Source organism: Pteropus medius, unplaced genomic scaffold (genome assembly GCF_902729225.1).
Source record: "Pteropus medius unplaced genomic scaffold, Ma_sr-lr_union100, whole genome shotgun sequence".
NCBI lineage: Eukaryota > Metazoa > Chordata > Mammalia > Chiroptera > Pteropodidae > Pteropus > Pteropus medius.
Window position 1 is genome coordinate 3,474,971 of NW_024349799.1, and position 6,000 is coordinate 3,480,970.

The window sequence follows — 6,000 nt, forward strand, 5'->3', positions numbered from 1 at the left end:
GGAAGAGAAATGATGGATTTGAGACTCACAGGAGGATTCGTTTAAAGTGCTTTGTGGATTTTGTTTTTTGTTTTTTTGGTTTTTTGTTTTTTGTTTTTTTAATTTATGTATGGAATTGCCCAGGAGTAGTAAATAGACTTTATTTGCTATATTTTGGAGAAGATAAAATTATCAGGACTGTCTACGTATTTCAAAGCCAGGGAAAACAAAAACAGCTTTGAAGCCTCTCCTCCTGGATTTTTTTGTCCTAATCTTCTAAGAGATGGTCTTGATAATGTTTATTCTTTTCTTCTTTCTAAAACAGTTGAAAGTACTATTTTTCTCAGTGAAAATAGCAATCTGATTTTTAATTAGGTCAGGTAAAGTACCCACTGAGCTCCACAGATTATTTAAATGATTGCAAAAGGGCAAGCAGGAATTTCTGAATAACGTCTCTAACCTTCCCCAAAAATCTCTCTCTCCTCTTCCTCTCCCTAACCCTGCGTGGCTCCAGGACCAGGCTCTGGTCTTTGTGGGTTGGATATTTCATTTGGATTTATGCCATCTGGACAAATTTTCTGCTGCATTTCCCCTATAACCAAAAAGATAAGCCATTTCCATCTGCTTGGAGATAATGTGTGGAGTTTTGTTTCTATTGGTGGGTATGGGGAGGGGGACATACAGCTCACACTAAGTGCAGCCAGCAAAGACTGACAAGTGGGCCTTTATTTTAAGTTTCATGTACCTAGAAACATCAGTTTCTCATAAAATCCCATCCTGTGAATCTCTCTCATAGGCTGGAGCAGAGGTTGTAAGGACCAGATATTAAACATTTTAGGCTTTGTGAGACATTTGATTTCTGTCACAACTGCTCAACTTTGCACAGAATCAGCCATAAACAACATGGATCAAAACAGACATGGCTGTGTTCAAGAAAGCTTTATAACAAGCAGTGAGCTTTGAATCTCTGACTTGGAGCATCTTTCAGTGTTTCACCTGATGGGGGCCCAGGTCACAGTGTTTTGAGTAATGGTACCCTGCCTGCTGCCGTGAGGAGGCGAGCCCAGCTGTGGCTCTGATCTCTACAGGCAAGTCCATCGCACCACCTGACCTGTGCGCAGGCCACACTTTTGTGTGATGGAGAGCTGGTGAACATTATAGCAGGTAGACGCTCAGATTAATGAGCTTGCCAGCTGCCCTTGTTGAAGTCCTACTAATGTCCCACCTCAGCCATGGTGATCTTTTCCCTGGCCCCCAAAATTCCTTTTTTGGCCTCTTCTCCACACTCTACTAGGACTCTTTTTCTGAAACACAGTCTAATTACAGAGCTCTTAGTGGAACAAGGGTTAATGAAGAAAGTCTAATCATATCTAATCATAGTATTCAAGGCTCTTCTTAAGCTGATAACAGGCTGACTTATCCATTAGGAACAGAAAGTGTGATGACTGGGGCCTGTGATACTTTTGGGGACCCAAGACATATTTTAATTTTAATTTTTTTAAAGTAAAAGAAAAATGAATATAATAATATTGAGTATAATGAATCCAGCCTAAATTTTATTCATGTTTATACTCATCCAGTCATAAATATAATTTTTCAAAAAATTTTTAAATGAAGGTAAATTTACCTAGGACTCTTTCTAAGGATTGCCATGTAAAATACAAAGTGCCCAGTTAAATTTGAATTTTAGATAAATAACTAATAATTTTTAGTATAAGTATATCTCCAAATATATCATGGGGAATACCTACTCTAAAAACTTATTTGCTGTTTATCTGAAATTCAAATTAACTGGGCATCTTGGTTATCTGAAATTCTTTTTTTTTTGCTAAATCTGGCAATACTACAGGAAAGTCATAATGTGGCCCTTGCTGGCACCAGTTACAATTGCAGCCTTCTCTCCCATGCTCCTGCAACTGAATATCTTAGATCAGGTTCCCAGGAAGCAGGTCTTGAGGTGAGGATTCATGTGCAAGTAATTTATTTAAAGAAATATTCCCTGGGAAGACTAGTAGGTAAGGGAGAGAACAAGGCTGGGCAGGACAGGAGAGGGGCTGAGCAAGGATCAAGGGCAGACCTCTCTAAGACCCTGCACAGGGTGCGTTGGCCTGACCCCACAAGAGAGCATAAGTTTCACCTCAGAAATGTCCCAAAGGGTATCTGGTCAGAGCATGGATGTTGTCATCCACACTAGGCCAGAAACGGAGGTTAGCCCAAGTGCGAGGCTTGGTCATAAAAGTCTTTTTTGATCCTGTTAGCTTGCTTTCATTTGGTTTTATTCTTTAACCTACACCTAAGTGCACAGGAGAATGATGCAATCATGCATATATGATGGCATGAATGGATACTGCTCCCTTGCGCCCACTTGTACCTCACAGAGGTGACCTGGACTTCCCATAAGGCCTAGACCTTATGGAGGTCTCAAACGTTTATCTTATTACCATAAAAATAGTTTCTTTCTTTGCTGTTGTTATTAGCTCCACTTTTCTATACCTTAGCCCTTGCTGCACCATCTAGCATGTTCGACATTGAGTTCTCTGGCCTGACCAAGGCCTAGCATTGTCACCGGTGCCCATGTCTCATTTGTCAAGCTTCCCATTGCTCTCCGAATGTGTCACTCACTTTCTCATCTTTGTAATTTTCCTTCTGCCATTTGCTCTGCCTGCAAACCCCTTCCCATCTTTTTCCTTCTGGGAAATTCCTATCATCCCCCATGGCACAGAAAAATGCCCTCTCATCTGTGACACTGTCTGCTACCTCCATCCCTGAGCAACACATTCCTCCTGTGGAAACTCAGACATACCTCTGCATGTCACTGATCACTTGTGCTAAGATTATTCACATACACATCTGCTCCTGGCTACCTGTAGTGTCCCCTCTGGCAGGGATTTGGTTTTATTTATCTGGTTATTCCCAGCACCTCGTCTGTAGTGGCCCCTCAAATGTTAGTTGAATGAATGAACGAATACAGGAATTCAGTAGATGGCTCTGCACAGATGAGCATTGTACAGCAATGAGCCAGCTCCGCATGCCTGTAGATAAAGTGTACATATGTTTATAGGATCAGCAAAGCAGAGGCACCCAGACATAAGTGGGAAAATGAAAAACGGAGTCCTGCATCAGATGCCACTGAGCTTCATCCTGGTCAAGCTAGGTGCTCCCTCCGCGGAGATGTCTCCAGCCTTCATTCCATGTGTCCAGGCCCCCAGACTGAGGTCTTTTCAAATCTGCACTAGAGTGTCCCTTCTGATGATTTGATTTTTTTTTTTTCAGTTTTATCTGTGCTTACATTTTTGTCCCCCAGTGGAGATTTGCTATACCTACAGGAGAGCTTCTCCTACTTCATGATTTGAGTCTCTGTCACTGTGAATATATGGTATACACACAAAAAATTTAATCAAATATGATGATTTGATTTCTACCTCCATTTCCAGGAGTGGGAGCCACCTCTATTTACTGGTTAGGGACTGATCTTTATCAACTCCTCATCGATTCCCACTTTCTGGGGGCTTCCTGTAGCACCCTGCATCCCCAGCTCTAAAACACCCGGGCCTAACAGGCGATAGATAGCCTGATGGAAAGAGCACCATGGAATCCCATGGCCAGACTGGATCCCTTGGACTTGGACGTGAGCCTTACTCAGATCTGCATTCATCTTCCCCTTCAGACATCCAAGGTGCTGCTCTACTTCCTCTCAGCGCACTGGTCAACCCACTCCCACAGCCAGAGGTGGTGGTAGGAGGGGAGGGGTGAGAAGGAAGGAAAGAGCCCAGACTCTGGAGTGGCTAGATCTAGGCTTTGACCTTGGCCCTGGCACTGACAAGTAGAATAATCTTGGGGAAGTTGCTTCATCTCACTTTTCTCACCTGTCAACAGGAATAATACTACCTCACGGGAAAGACAGAACTAAGAGACATCGCTTAACAGATGCACAAGACAATTTCAATTCTTTTTTCTTCTGTTTGGGGGCCCTACCTGCTTCTAGATTTCTCCTTTCCCTTCCTCTACTGATCCTTGAGGCTAGGGTTCAGAGTGCTTCCTGGTCTGAAAAATAGCCAAGAGAGATGCTCTCCTTGAGTCCTGTTCACAGCGAGGCGCTCCTGAGGGCCCATCATCCATTTGGGGGGAGGGCAGAGCACTGTTAACCAAAAGGACTTGGCAGTTGACATGAGGGCAGATGGAACAGGAGTTGAATAGGGCACAGACCGCACAGTACAATGTGACCAAACTAAAAAGGCCTACCTCATTAGAAAGAATTGTTATGGAATATTCCTCCTGACGTGAGTGGGCAAAAGGGGACGAAGTGATAAAGGGACATGGAAATGAAGGAAACCTGGAATTTCATTTGCATGGTAGGCCCTCAGTTACTCAGGCTGGCTGGGAGGTTACACTCATACTGACTGGAGCACCCAGTGTTTGTAGTCACTCCTCTCTCGCCTTCACAGGGAGACTGGTAAGACTCACTTTCTGATCAGCTCAGTAAGCACATGGCAACATCCTTCAGGAGAAGAGGTGCTCAGTGAAGGTGAAATGTCCATTATGTTGTTAGTTTCCCACCCCTTCCACTTGCTTCAATTTTTGATTCCTCTACCTCTTCCTACCACAGCCATGTAAATAGAATGACTCGGAGGGATTCAGCGACAGCTGCCCTTAATCTCCAGCTTAATTTCAGGTGGTTTCCTCCTGTGCAAAAAAAAAGAAAAAAAAGAAAAAGAAAAAAATTCAGGTTGATCCTCCAAGACAAATTATTTAGCTACTTTTTTTGTTTATTCTTTCAACATCACAATCAGGGCAGGAAGGGTGGTGTTAAGATGAGCTACTCAGTCTCTATCATCTGTAGGAGAAAAGGATACAAATAAATGATCTCAGGATGATATGCTAAGTGCTGCCACAAAAGGCTCTATGAGGTCCTCTGAGAACATCGAGAAATGAGTGACTGACAGTCACAGAAGAATGTATGTTTGAACTGAGTCTTAAAAGATGAATCAGAGTTTACCCACATTGACGAATGTGTCAGAAAACATTCTAAATGGAGAGACCAATGTGTACGATCAGATTGTACAGATTGGCCTGACATGCTGAAGAACTTGGTTTGGCTAGAATACAGGGTATTTGGGGAAATAATAAGAGCTGGAGCTAAGTAGGTAAGCTGAAGGCTGAATAATTCATTCGATAAATATCTAATGGGCACCTACTATGCAACAGAGATCACGTCATGTGCTGGGGACACATGATGCATGAGACTGTTGTGGTCCCTGTACTCTCTGGGCACACCCATGATGTCACATCATGAAGTGACTTCAGATGCTGTGTGAAGGAATGTGGTCTTTCTGCAGCAGAATATTAGGAATCATTGAAAGATTTTAAACACGGGTGGAAAATGAAATAAAAATGGATAGCACTGAGGACAGCGGACCAGGCGGGAGGCTACTGTGATAATTGAGGTGAGATATGACAATGGACTGAATTAGGCAAGAGAGGTTTTTCAGGAAATGATCTGGCTAGACAACCACATCCTGACTCCATAGCAAAGATTCCCTCTTTTTTTAAATTATACTAAAATATACATAACATAAAATTACTATTTTAGCCAAAGTATACAATTCAGTAGCATTTAGTACATTTTCAGAGTTGGACCACTATCACCACCACTTAGTTCCAGAACATCATCATCACCCCAAAGGAAAACTTATGCCTATTAAGCAGTCACATCCCGTTCTCTTCTCCTCCCACCCCCTGGCAACCGCTAATCTGCTTTCTGTCTCTGTGGATTTGCCTATTCTGGATACTTTGCATGAATGCAGTCACATATGTAGCCTTTTGCATCTGGCTTCTTTCTCTTAGCATAACGTTTCCAAGGTTCATCCATGTCGTAGCATGTATCAATACCTCATTCTTTTTTATGGCTGAATAATATTCCACTGAAAGGATGTACCATGTTTTGTTTATTCATTCATCTATTATAGACATTTGTGTTGTTTCTGCCTTTTGGCTATTATGAATAATGCTGCTATGAGCACT